Source organism: Chinchilla lanigera, unplaced genomic scaffold, assembly GCF_000276665.1.
Source record: "Chinchilla lanigera isolate Chin_1 unplaced genomic scaffold, ChiLan1.0 scaffold00021, whole genome shotgun sequence".
NCBI lineage: Eukaryota > Metazoa > Chordata > Mammalia > Rodentia > Chinchillidae > Chinchilla > Chinchilla lanigera.
Window position 1 is genome coordinate 26,967,842 of NW_004955422.1, and position 14,284 is coordinate 26,982,125.

The following is a 14,284-nucleotide window of genomic DNA, read 5'->3' on the forward strand; positions in this document are numbered from 1 at the left end:
AAAAAAAAAAAAAAAAAAAAAAAAAATGCTGGGAAAGTGTGTTTGAAGCAAGGGAGGGTATTCTGAAAGGGTGTAATGGCAATGTGTCTTTTTGTTTGTTTGTTTGTTTGTTTTTTCAGTACCAGGAATCAAACTCATGACCTGCCTTGCCAGGCAGGCGCTGTGCAGCTGAGCTAAATCCCCAGCCCCAGCAATGTGTTTTTTATTGTAATAATTTTTTAAAAACAAGATTCACTTTCCTCCTCTTTAATAAAATAGAATGCTTGAGAGGCTGAGGCAGGAGAATCACCATGAGTGTGAGGCCTGCCTGGGCTACATAGTGAGGTCAAGACCAGCCTAGACTACATAGCAACACCCTGTGTCTCAAAAAATATATATATATTTTTTAGTGGAAAAAATACTAGTGACCTCAGGCTGTAAGGCTGAAATGAGATGTGTATGTGAAGCATAAAAGATAGGGCCTGGTACCTTTGGACACATGGGTATACCTGGGATGCTGGGAGGCAGTTGAAAAGTATTCATCAGATTTTGTATCACATCAAGTAATGGTGCATATTACAATGATGGATCTTAAATTTTATGAAATAGAGTAAATATAATTTAAAAATAGAGTAAATAGGCCCCCATTCTTCGATCTGGGGCCTACTGAATTCCCCCCTCCAGTCCTCTCTACCACCAGGAGGCTTATCCCTATCTTGGAGTCAATGTAACTCTTCAAACATTTTAGAGTTCCCACTTAATATCAGAACTTGCAGGGGGCCGGGAATATGGCTCAGTGGGACAGCACTTGCCTGACAACTTCAAGGTCTTGAGTTCAATTTCCGGCAAACACACAAAAAAAGAACCTACCAGAAGTGTGAAAGAGAGCCCTGCTCACCTCCTCTTCTGATCAAGACAGAGAGATTATTTAGTATCATGAAAACATGTAGCAGAAGAAAAAATTTAGTTACAAACTGAGTAGCAGGCAGTAACATGTTTTTTTTTTTTCTTCCAGTACCAGGAATTGAACTCACCACCTTGCGCTTACCAGGCAGGTGCTGTGCCGCTGAGCTAAATCCCCAGCCCCTCAGAAACATGCTTTACATATGTCAACTCAGTCCTTACAACCATTATTAGCAAGTCTCCCATGTTATAGACGGGGAAAATTTCACAGAGAGGTGATATAACCTGCCTGAGATCACACAGCTAGTAAGTGGCTGAGCCCGGGGGAAAAAGTAAAATTCCTCTTTACCTGCTCTTTTTTTTTTTTTTTGTCTTTTTGAGACAGGATCTCACTCTGTAGTCCAGGCTGGCCTTGAGCTCACTTTGTAGCCCAGGTTGGCCTCAAACTCACAATGATCCTCCTGCCTCAGCCTCCAAGTGCTGGGATTACAGGCTTGCGCCACCACATCTGGGTTTACTTTTTTCCTGGTACTGGGAATCGAACTCGGAACCTTGTGCTTGTCAGTCAGGCTCTGTGCTAGGTTAGTTGTGTTTTTCTGTTTTTTGTTTTTTGTTTTTTGTTTTTTGTTTTTGAGACAAGGTCTTGCTATGTAATTCAGACTGGATTTCAACTCATTATGTAGCCCAGGCTGGCCTCCAACTCAGCAGTCCTCCTATTTCAGCCCCAGATCTTGTTTTTATTTGTTTGTTTGTTTGTCTTTTCCGGTACTGGGAATCGAACTCACGACCTTGCGCTTGCCAGGCAGGCGCTGTGCCACTGAGCTAAATCCCCAGCCCCTAGATCTTGTTTTTATACATGTTTTTAAGGCATAAACATGGGGACAGATATTGTTTTGCTTTCCAAGGGGGTCATGTTGTTCTGTGACTAGCTTTTCCTAATTAGTCCCATGACTTATAGATTTCTTTTCTACATAAGTACATAAAGAATAACTAGTACTTTTTAACTGCCTCCCAGCATCCCAGGTATACCCATGTGTCCAAAGGTACCAGGCCCTATCTTTTATGCTTCACATACACATCTCATTTCAGCCTTACAGCCTGAGGTCACTAGTATTTTTTCCACTAAAAAAAATATATATATATATATATATATTTTTTGAGACACAGGGTGTTGCTATGTAGTCTAGGCTGGTCTTGACCTCACTATGTAGCCCAGGCAGACCTCACACTCATGGTGATTCTCCTGCCTCAGCCTCTCAAGTATTCTATTTTATTAAAGAGGAGGAAAGTGAAGCTTGGAGAGGATGAGTACAGTCATGCATCAAATACCATGATAATATTCTGGTCAATGACAGAAATGACAGTGGTCCCATAAGATTATAATGGAACTGAAAAATTCCTACCACCCAGTGATGTGGTGGCCCTTGCACTAAAATATATTATTCCTGTGTTGTGGTGACTCTGCGATAAACAACCTACTGCACCGTGAGTCATAAAAGTAACACCCATACAATTATGTAGAGTACATAATACTTGATAATAAATGACTATGCTACTGGTTTGTATATTTATGATTCTTATCATTATTTTAGAATAGATGCTTTCTAGTTGTTTTAAAAAAAGCTCACTGAGCCAGGTGAGGTGGTGGACACCTGTGATCTCAACATTCTCGGAGGCTGAGGCATGAGGATCACAAATTGGAGCCCAGCCTGGGAAACTTAGCAATTTAGTGAGATGGTCTCAAACAAACAAAACCAGCTAAGGATATAGCTCAGTATGAAGGCCCGAGGTTCAACCCCCAGTACCCTCCCCAAAAAAGTTTACCATGAAATAGTTAGTTTGGCAACAGCTTCATACATCTCATGTTTATCTGTCTCTCTCTCTCTCTCTCTTTTTTTTTGGTCTTTTTGGGACAGGGCTTTGCTATGCACTGTGGGGTGGCCTTGAGCTCACTTTGTAGTCCAGGCTGGCCTTGAATTGGCATTGATCCTCCTGCCTCAGCCTCCTGAGTGCTGGGATTAGAGGTATGTGCCACTGTGCCTGGCTGTATCTCTTTTTTTGTTTTTGTTTTTTGTGTCTTTTTTTTAAAAAAACAGGGTCTTGTTATATATTCCAGGCTGGTCTCAAACTCACCATGTAGCCTAGGCTGGCCTCACAGGGATCTTTCTGCCTCAGTCTTCTGGGTGCTGGGATCACAGGCATGTGGCACCACAGCCAGCTTTTATCTGTCCCTTGATTGCATCAAGAGGCCACGTCAAGTGACTGACCTATGCCACCTAGGTTTGCATAAATACCCTGTGAAGTTTGCGCAATAACAGAGTTGCTCAATGACACATTTCTCAGGATGGCTCCATCAGGAAGTGATGCGTGACTGTGTATTAACTGAGTGAGACAGACGGAGGCTGAACTTTGAGCCCATGTTTTGACCATTGCCCTTTTCAGTGCCTTCCTAATAGAAGAGTTTATTAAATAAATTTCCCTGTTGGTAGACATGCAGTTTCCAGTTTTCCCCACTGCAAATGATGCTGAGGGGGACACCTGGTCCCTGCACCTTGGTGTCCATCTGGATGTGTCCATAGGGTGGGTTGCCAAAGTGCACATCTGAGTCAAACGGCAGCACTTTTGGCCATTACATTTTTCTGGGTTTTTTTTCCCCAGTACCGGAAATCGAACTCACGACCTTGTGCTTGCCAGGCAGGCGCTGTGCCGCTGAGCTAAAACCCCCGCCCCTACATTTTTCAGAGTGATACTGTTTAACCTTTCTCCAAAAAGGACTTTCTTTCCTTTTCTTTCTTTTTTATCTTTTTTTTGAGACAGGGTCTCGCTATGCAGTTCAGGCTGGCCTTGAGCTCACTTTGTGGCCCAGGCTAGTCTTGAACTTGCAACGATCCTCCTGCCTCAGCCTCCTGAGTGCTGAGATTACAGGCATGCACCACCACACCTGGCCCAGGACTTTCTCATTTACTCTCCTACCACCTGGCGATTCTGGAAGCTCCCTGAGGAGCACAGGATTTGGAACACACTTGTGCAACAGGACTTTGGATGAGCCATTTGTCCCTCTTGGAGTCACTGTTGTCTGTGGAGCAAGGTGTTTCACAAGTCCACAGCCATGAGGGGCCAGGAGCGCCAGAGACACCACCCAGAACATCAAATCAGTGAAACTGACATGAACCACTTCCTGTTTTGTGGCTTCCTATGAAACAAAGAAATCACCTATCCTACTATTTGGTCAGATTTTCTACTTTTGCAAACAAGGAGGTCAATTTTTTTTCCAATACTGGGGATTGAGCCTTTGCATTGAACTACATTCCTAGACAGTCCCCCAACAACCCCTATCGGTACCAGGAATCAAACTCAGCCTCATGAATGCTAGGCAGGCACTGTGCCGCTGAGCTATATCCCTGGCCAGCCCTAGCCCTTTTTTTTTTTTTGTCTTTTTGAGACAGGGTCTTGCTATATATACAGTTCAGGGTGGCCTTGAGCTCACTGTGTAGCCCAGGGTGGTCTCGAACTCGCAACGATACTCCTGCCTCCCAAGTGCTGGGATTATAGGCATGCGCCACCACAACTGGCCTAGCCCTTGTTTTTTATTTCGAGACAGAATCTTGCTAAATTGCACAGACTGGGCTCGAACTTGTGATCCTCCTGCTTCAGCCTCCCAGAGTGCTGGAACTATAGGCCATTCTTAGACAATACTTTGACTATCTTCACTTCATAGCTGAGAAAACCAATGCACAGACAGTTCAACTAACTTCGCAGTAGGAAGGACTCATAGTTTTTTGCTTACGCTTCTAGAGGTCAGGGAAAGGAAGTTTGGGCCAGAGAAGAGTGCAACAGTAAGTTTTGTCTTTGTTTTTTGGGGACAGGGTCTCGCTATGCAGTTCAGGCTGGCCTTGAACTCGCAGGATCCTCCCGCCTCAGCCTCCCAAGTGCTAGGCTTATAGGTGTGCGGCACCATGACGGGCCTCATAACAATAAGTTTTTAACCTGGCATCTAGGTTCATGAAATAAAAGACTTCATTTTTACCCAGGTGTGATAGTGCATGGAAAAGGCTGAGGCAGGAGGCTCATTTTGAGTTCAAGGCCAGCCAGGATTACATAGCAAGACCCTGCCTCACAAAACAAAACAAAACAAACATTTTCTCAGCATCTTTGCAAATAGATGTGTCCATGTAACCAAGCCTGACCGAGATAAAGTGAGATATTGTGATGGATTTCTGGAATATTACAGGAGAGAGATGTTATATCCCTCTTCTCTTCTGCCTGGAAAGAGGTGGCTAGAATTACAGCAGCCATCTTGTACTATGTGGTGACCCTGATGGAAACCATACCAAGAATGGTAGAGCAGAAAGATAAATTCCAGGTTTCAGGCAATAGCAAGAAGCTGCCATGTCAGTCCCGGATACCCCACCTCCAAGAATATATCCACGTGTTTGCACATTTCTTTTTTGACCCATTTTTATTCCTTCCTGCTCTGTGAAGTGGAATCTAATCTTGCTAGCACATGAACGTCGAGCGTAGGCATGGGCAGGTGACGGGATGCTGGTCATGAGGAGGTTATTGCCAGGCAGTGGGAGGGAAGGGAAGAGCATATCTGGGGAAGTTTTCCTTCTGTGTTATGAACTGACAGAAGGAAGGAGAGGCCCCCTGTGCCTCCAGACATTATTGTAAAGATGTAAGCATCTTGTGAGCAAGTGAGGAAAACCAGTGTGGTGACAGAGCCAGTGTGTGGGGACCGGGGGACAGAGCATAAGAACCTGGTCTTTGTTTCTTTTTTTTTAAATTTTTTTTCTGGTACCAGGAATCGAACTCACAACCTTGTGCTTGCCAGGCAGGCACTGTGCCGCTGAGCTAAATCCCCAGCCCCAAGAACCTGGTCTTTGATGAAGTTATGGATCTGCCACTGAACTGAATGTACCTGCAGCCTGCCGGTCTCCAGGTTCTTATAACCCTGAGATACTAGCATTCTTCTTTGCTTATACCCATTTTTGGTTGGTTTTGCAGCCAAACCCGGGACTAGCACCAGGGGCATGAGGAAGAGCCCCAGGGCGCGGCAGCAGAGGAAGGGCTGGTGTGAAGCACCGGTGAAGGTCACGGATGATCCGGAGAGCAAGGAACGAGGAAGCCAGAGCGGAGGGCGGGGAGGCGTAGCCTGAGAGCTCATGGAGTGACAAACTGCAGAGAGGAAGGGGCTTGGGAGGGGGAGGAGGAGTGCGAGGCAGAGCCAGGATCTTCAGTGAATGAAGGCGGGGCTGACAGAAACAGCAAAGCAGTGACCGAACCCAGTGCACCTCAAAAGGGGTGGCGTTTTGACATGAGTGGGAAGAACACGTCTGTCAGGATCACTTTGGTCATAAGGAACAAGGAATAGTTCCGTCGCTCGCGCTCATGGGCCTCCGTCTCCTCCAGCTCTCTGACGCAGTTCCCTCCCCTCTGGCCTCAGTACACCTCACTATGATTCAGCAGCCACTGCCACTCTGGGAATGTGCCAGCCATGCTCTCCTCAGGGGCCTTTTCCTTGCAGGTCCCTCCGCCTAGAGTGTCTTCCCTCTGAGATCCATGGACACTCAGTTCTCTGCCCCCTAGAAAAGCCTCCCTGACCTCCTTTCTAAGGAATCTCCCATCTCCCAAGGCTCCCTCATCTTTTTTATTTCTTACAGCACTATCAGCTGACATTATACTGTTCGTTATGTATGTGTCTATCTATGTATTTGTGCTGCCCCGTGACTTCAAGGGCTGGATCCTAAGAGGTGATACAGCATCTGCCTGGTTCTCTCTCAGGCACTTGCCCTTGGCACTCAGCTACCCTGGTGTGAGGAAGCCCAAGCCACATGTGCAAGGCAGGTATAGGTTTCCTGCCAGTGGCCCAGGAGGGATCCCAGGTGACACACACTCAAGTGAGGAAGCCTTCACAGTGAATCCAGCCCGGCCGCCATCTGACTGCAATGGAATGAGAGCTGTGGAGGGAAAGCTGCCCAGCTGAGCCAAATCAGCCCCTCAAACCAAAAGGTAATGATAGAAATGGCCGCTATTGATTCACGCCACTGAGTACGGGGGTGGTTGATGGCAACAACAGACGGCTGATGTCAGAGGACAGCATTACCCCCTCGGGGCCTCGGGCCAGCATGGGAGGGGACGCTAATCTCCATCTTTCCCCTGGACCCTCCTCTTCCACCGCCTGGGCACAGCCCCCATGATCGGCTCAGTCACAGCAAAGGACCCCGGGGGCAGTGATCTCTGCATGGTTGTGAGCTCTTTAAGCCTCAGGCTCTTGTTCACCACTGACTGAGGAGTGTGTTCAAACCTCGGTCTCCTCTTCTGTAAAATGATTAACGTTCCCAGCTCTGCCCACTCAAGGGAAAGCTACGCTCTGCCATCCCCGATGCCTGCGTTTAAGGGGTTACTGTCCGTGCTTCCATTTTAGAATCCAAGTTGGCAACTAGAACCACACAATGTCCTAAAAAGGCCTTTTGGGAATCATTTTACACAGGCTTCTCTATTATGCAAGGGGAAGCTGAGAACAAAGCACTGGCACCTAGCGAATGCCTTTGAACCGAGAGAAAGTGGGGAGGGAGAAAAGAAAACAAGCAGAGTTGGACACTGTGTCCACCTTCTGTCCACCACTTTTGTCTGAGACAACCCACTCCAAGCCCTCCTCCTCCCTGCTCCTACGGGTCCCTGTCTGTGACTGCCTCGCCTAACGGGGAGCTCTCCACCCAGGCAGTCCCTGTGCAATGGGTATCAGGTGTGTTCCCCGACACAAGCCCCTCTCCACCGTCCCCAGAGCCCCTGCCCTCTACCTAGATAAGAGGAGCTCCATAGCAAACTCCAGCTGCCAGGATGTCTCACTCCTGGGGAGTGTAGTCCTGGGGCGGCGGATGGGACAACTGAATGTACCTCACCGCAGCATACTCCCTCAGGGGAACAAAGGAAACCAAGTCACTCTGGTCACCATCAAGTGTCCACCTTTCCTACCTCCTTTATTTTTTCCCCCTTTCCAAAAATCTGTATCAGACTCCTAGGGCTGCTGGAACAAAATACCACAAAACTGGTGGCTTAAAACAAAACAGCAGCCCTTTCCCTGGTGACACTGGATAAAAGAGGCCCCAGGGTGCTCACGTGAGGGGCACCTTTTGGAGGGTGTCTGTAGGGTGACAGTACATCAGTGCACCTGTCAGCACACCCTTCAACACCAGGTAGGGACAGCGAACACCTAGAGCCAGGCAGAGCCACGTTCAGATCCTGACTCTGCACCAACCAACACAATCTTCCTGAGCCTCAGTTTTCCCAGCTACAAAATGCAGCTAGTGCTGGGCGTGGTGGCGCACGCCTGTAATCCCAGCACGTGGGAGGCTGAGGTAGGAGGATCACTGCAAGTTCGAAGCCAGTCTGGGCTACATAAATGAGTTCAAGGCCAGCCTGAACTGCATAGTGAGACCCTGTCTCAAAAAGACGAAAACAGAAACAAACAAAACAAAACAAAAAAATGCAGCTAGTAGTGATGTTTACCCCTTAGGATTGCACAGGGGTTAAACAAAATAGTTCAGGATTTGGAACAGTTTTGATGTTAGCAGTTATTTTTCCCCCATTTTCGCTGTCAATGATATAGAAAGAAAAAAAAAAAAAACACCTCCCAAACTGCTGGATGTCCAGTATGAGTTCATGTTCTCTAAAATTGAAGAATGAGTTCTAGGAACAACGGAGGTTAAGAGCAGAACATATTTATTAGGGAAAGAAAGCTTCTGTCTGAGAGAAAGAGAGAGAGAGAGAGAGAGAGAGAGAGAGAGGGAGCGCGAGGGTCCCAAGTGGTTTGCTGAGGACCCTGCCTTTTTCCTGGGATTTTTATAGAGCAAAACCACAAGATGGGGCAGGTCCATGGTGGGGAAAAATGGGAACTCCCAAGGTGGGCATGAGGTGGGACAAAACTATGGTGAACCAATAAGATTACGAGTATAACTGCTCAGGTAATGTTGATTAAACGAGGCCGGGCGTGCTGGCGTATGTCTGTAATCCCAGAACTCGGGAGGCTGAGGCAGGAGGATCTTTGCGAGTTCGAGACCAGCCTGGGTTACAAAGTGAGCTCAAGGCCAGCCTGAACTGCATAGCGAGACCATATCTCAAAAAAAAAAAAAAAAAAAAAAAAAAATTAAATGGGGATCAAATGGGGAAGCAAGTCACACGGCAAGCCAGCATGAAACAGAACAGGGACTTTTTCTGGAGCCGGGTGGATCAGTGGGTCTCCCTGGCTTTCCCAAAGTGATGGATACCTATTTAGAATATCAATCACTGTTGCTTGTTCTTAGGGGAAGTATGTGGGTGCATTCCTTTCATCTTTTGTCTGGAGGTCTGGCCCTCAGCTGGAGGTGTCTCTCTCCCACTCAGTTGCAAGGTTTTTCATATTCTGTACTGGGCTCCTTTGAGGGCCCAGCCCTGTCTGACTGCCTGTAATATTTCTAACTTAACTGACTATAACATCGCGGTGATGTCCGGGAAAGAAACTCCCAACCTGAAAGATACCTGGGACGAGTTCGTGTTCTCTAAAATCAAGAGTTTTAGGAACAAAGGAGGTTAAGGGCAGAATATATTTATTGAGGAAAAAAACCTTTCTGTCTGAGACAGAGACAGAAGGGGCCCAGAGTGGGTTGCCAAGGACCCTGCCTTTCCTAAGGATTTTATAGAGCAAAACCACAAGGTGAGGAGGCTCCAAGGTGGGGAAATTTAGGAAATTGCAAGGTGGGCATGGGGTGGGACAAAGCTATGGTTAACCAATAAGATTACAAGTATAATTGTTCAGGTAAAATTGATTTTATCAGGATCAAATAGGGAAGCGAGTCATGGAGCAAGAGGGCAAGAATACGAAACAGGGGCTTTTCCTGTAAGGGGTTGAGTTAGCGACTCTTCCTGGGTTTCTCAAGGTGATAGAGACCTACTTAGACTATCAGTTAGGGAGGTATGTGGGTGCATTTGTTTATTCTTCTGTCTTGAGGTCTGGCCCACAGCCTGGGCGCCTGTCTCCACAGTTGCAAGGTATCTCATCTCCCACACTGGCTCCTTCAAGGGCCTGGCCTGTCTGACTGCCTGTAATATTTCTAACTCAGCTGCCTGTAACAGTGGCTTTGAAAGTGTTGTCCTCATAGCTGGGCACCTTTCTCTCTGCTTGTTTGCCCAGCTCTTTTTACTTTTCTTTCCTTTTTGTTCTGTTTACTTCCTTGCTTCTTCCCTCCCTTCCTCTATCCCCTCCTTCCTCCCTGCCTTCCTTTCTTTGTTAGCAGCACTGGGGATTGAACCCAGGGTCTTGTGCACGCTGCCTCTACCACCTCTACCACTGACCTACATCCCCAGCCCTTTGTAAATTTCATTTCTCAACAGGATCTTCCTAAATTGCCCCGGCTGGGTTTGAACTTGTGATCCTCCTGCCTCAGGCTACTGAGTAGCAGATTTAGAGACACGTGCCACTATGCCCCTGCCTGGCTCATTCTGAAGAACCAGGTGGGCACCTCTTCTAGGGGGTCCCAGGCCTAGTGAGTCACCCCCCCATGGAACACTGCTGTGGCACTGATAACCTATGTGGTGGTAGTTGATGAGTCTTTCCCACCTGTGGGCATTCCTTGAGGGTAGGGCCCTGTCTGAGTTATCTGTGTTCTCTAATGGCTTTCTCTGATCTGACAGTAGTTTGTGAACTGATTGGAGGGAAAGAGAAGGGGAGGGTATGAGAAACAGCTCCCAGCTCACTGGCTGAACCTCTGGCCCTGGGACCCTTGCAGATAAAGCAGAGGCCAATGTTAAAGGACTCATCCTTGTCTAACCTGACGGTGTACGTAACGGTGAGTGTTGGAATATGTATAAATGAGTAAGAACATATGAGAGTCTGTTAGTAAGTGTTCTTGTTTTTTTTTTAATTTTATTTTATTCATTTATTTATTTATTTGTCTTTTTGAGACAGGGTCTCGCTATGCAGTTCAGGCTGGCCTTGAGCTCACTTTGTAGCCCAGGCTAGTCTCGAACTCGCAATGATCCTCCTGCCTCAGCCTCCCAAGCACTGGGATTACAGGTGTGCACCACCAGGCCCGGCTTTTTAAAATTTTATTTATTTATTTGTCTTTTTGAGACAGGGTCTCACTCTGCAGTTCAGGCTGGCCTTGCACACTTTGTAGCACAAGCTGGTCTTGAACTTGCAGTGATTCTCTTGCCTCAGCCTCCTAAGTGCTGGGATTATAGGCGTGCGCCACCATGCCCGGCCCGGCTTTTTAAAATTTTAAACTGTTTAAGATTTTGTTTTGGTTTTTTGAGACAGGGCTCCCGATGCGGCAATTCTCCTGCTTCAGTCTCCGGAGTGCTGGGATTACAGTTGTGTGCACCACACCTGGCTGAATGAATGTTTTTGTACTGTGCAAGTGTGTTTGTGTATGAGCACTGCATTTGTGCATGTGGAGGGTGTGTGAATACACGTGTGAGGGTTTGTGTGAGTGCATTTGCGTGTACAGACAGACACACTACATGGATATACAGGGCTGAGGCTTTGTCTTGTTCCCTTGCACACCTCTGCACCTGGCCCTCAAATGAAGGTGCGTGTGTGGAACAGGGGTCGCAGCACCACGAAACCAGCAGGGCCTCTGGAGTCAGGCGGCATTGTGCTTCCTACCTGTACACAAATGAACCACTATAAGCCTCAGCTTTTCATCACTCAGGTGGGTATCATTGCAGAATCTACCTGGAGAGTAAAGAGTTTAGAATTGTGGAAACCAAAGGAAGCAGCTCAATAAATGTCAACTAGTACTACACTCAGTTGTCACTACCAGCATCCACAGCAGAGGCTTTCCTGGGCTATTTCCTCCAAAATCAATCAAAGACAGCTCACTAGCAAGGGTCACTAAACTTCCCCCAGCCTTTGTTTGAGATGGCGCCATTAACTACAGGGCCAGTCAGCTACAGCAGCTGGGATGCTTACAAATCAGTCGTCCAAACCCCGCCCCGCAGGAGGGTGGGGTTCGGACGCCACCGGTTGAAGCCACAGCTGGGGGCAGAGTGCCCTCGCCTGGCGGAGAGGGGTAAAGGCGACTCCTGCCTGACAAAGGCTGATCTCGGAGGCCACCGGCGCTCGGTGCTACCAGCAAAGGGAGACTGACAGGCAGAGGGGCAGTGGCTGGTAGCCGCCACCTCTCTCTTCCTCCGCCGAGCTCCCCGTTCCTCCCCGGTCGCTCCAGGGACCTGCTGCCCACACCACCCCGGGTCCTGCCAGGCTGGGCCAGGAACCCTGTTCGTTCTCAGAGCCCGCGTGTTCGCTTTGTTCTTCTGCCGGGTTATCCCTGAGAAAAGGAGAGTGACAGCTTCCCCCACTATCTGATTCCTAGAGTCCTTGAACTAAGCTCTGAGCAAATGTTACAATTAAAGGACTGTGGAAAACAGCGGGCTCGAGCGGCAAGTGACCTAGGGGCCACGCAGCCCCATTCCCCAAGGTGAGCCAGGACTGTAGGCAGAAGCCCAGAGCTCCGGGAAGACATCTGGGAACGTTCATTCATTCATTTCCCAAAATACTATAAACGGGACACCGAGCTGGACACTGGGGATACCGCAGGTGTATTTTAAGGCTGGCTCATAAAACAAATTTCAACAAATCAAAAAGATTTGATGGTAAGCGCAATGTCTTGGTCATTACCCGCCTGGAACCCTTGGGATACACTGTCACACTCTTTAATGTGATGGCATTATACCTCATTCATCTGAACGCATACATGTATGCATTCAGACGCTCATCCTTACACACGTACCGTTTTACAGGTGGAAAGACAAGCTCCAAGAGGACTGGGGCTAGTGAAGAGCTTCGTGTAGGACGAGTCAGGAGGGCACCTTCAAGGATAAGGAGAGCCGGCGAGCAGGCGCGGGTGGCTCCTGGGACTGCCCCCTCATCACCCAGGGCCCAGCAGCGGAGGGAGAAAAGGGAGGAGGGGAGGGGGACTATTGTTCCTGATATGAGAAGCTCCCTGCTCTACCCTTCCGCCCAGCGGACCCTCAGGGCATCTTCCAAATCTCCAGGGGGCTTTCCAAATGCAGTGTATGAAGGGCCCGTTTTTCCACAGCCTCACCAACAGAGTGCATGAATATACTTTAAAATTTTTATCCACCTGATAGTAAACTTAAAAAGAAAAGTTAAGCCCGGAACAGTGACACATGTTTGTAATTCCAGCTACTTGGGAGGCTGAAGCAGGATGATGGGAAATTCTAGGTCAGCCTGGGCAACTTAGTGAGACCTTGTCTTAATTAAATAAAATACAACAAAACAAAACAATAAAATAGGGCTGGGGAAGAAATTCAGTGGTAGAGAGCTTGCTAGCAAGCATGAAGCTCTGGGTTCAATCACCATTCCTGTAAAGAAAAACAATTCATTTCCTCCTCCCAAACCATGCGGGGAGCCTGGACTTCCACTCCTACCTGATACTAAGGAGACATCCTCCTTTCTTTTCCGTTATATAATGATCTAAGGGTTAATCCACCAAGAAGTCACAGCAATCCTAAATGTCTACGCATAAAACAACAGAGTTGTAAAACACATGACACAAAAGCTGGTAGACTGAAAAAGAGAAATAAATAAATCCACAATTACAGTTGGAGGCTCAACATCCCTTCCATTAGCTTAAAGAACCACCAGTCAGAAAATCAGCAAGGACATAGAAGAACCCAACAACACCATTACCCAGTAAGTAGTACCTAATTGACATCTGGCTGGCCCTACTCCACAACAGCAGACCGTATATTTATTCCAAGTGCTCAGAAAACATATACCAAGAGCAACCACACCCTGGCTCATAAAACAAATTTCAACAAATCAAAAAGATTTGATGGTAAGCACAATGTCCTGAGTTCGATTCCCGGTTCCCCCCCTCAAAAGAAAAAAAAATTGAAACATACAGAATGTTTTCCATGACCACAATGGATTCAAACTGAAATCACTTACAGAAAGATAATAGGAAAAGTCTCCAAAACATGGGATTAAATGATCACTTCTAAATAGTCCATAGATTAAAGATGAAGTCTCAAGGGAAGTGAAAAAAAAATACACTGAACTGAATGAAAATGGAAGTACACATATTAAAAGTTGTGTTAGGTCAGGCACGGTGATGCATGCCTGTAATCCCAGCACTTAGGAGGTTAAGGCAGGAGGATCACCATGAGTTTGAGGCCAGCCTGGGCTACATAGTGAACTCAAGGCCAGCCCGAACTACATAGTGAGACCCTGTTTCAAAAACAAACAAAATTTGTGTTAAACCAAGCATGCCTGCAATTCCAGCACCTGGGAGGCTGAGACAGGAGAATTGCCTCAAATTTGAGGCCAGCATGGACTACATAGTGAATTCAAGGCCAGTTGAACTATACAGTGAGACTCTGTCTCAAAAAAAAAAAAAAA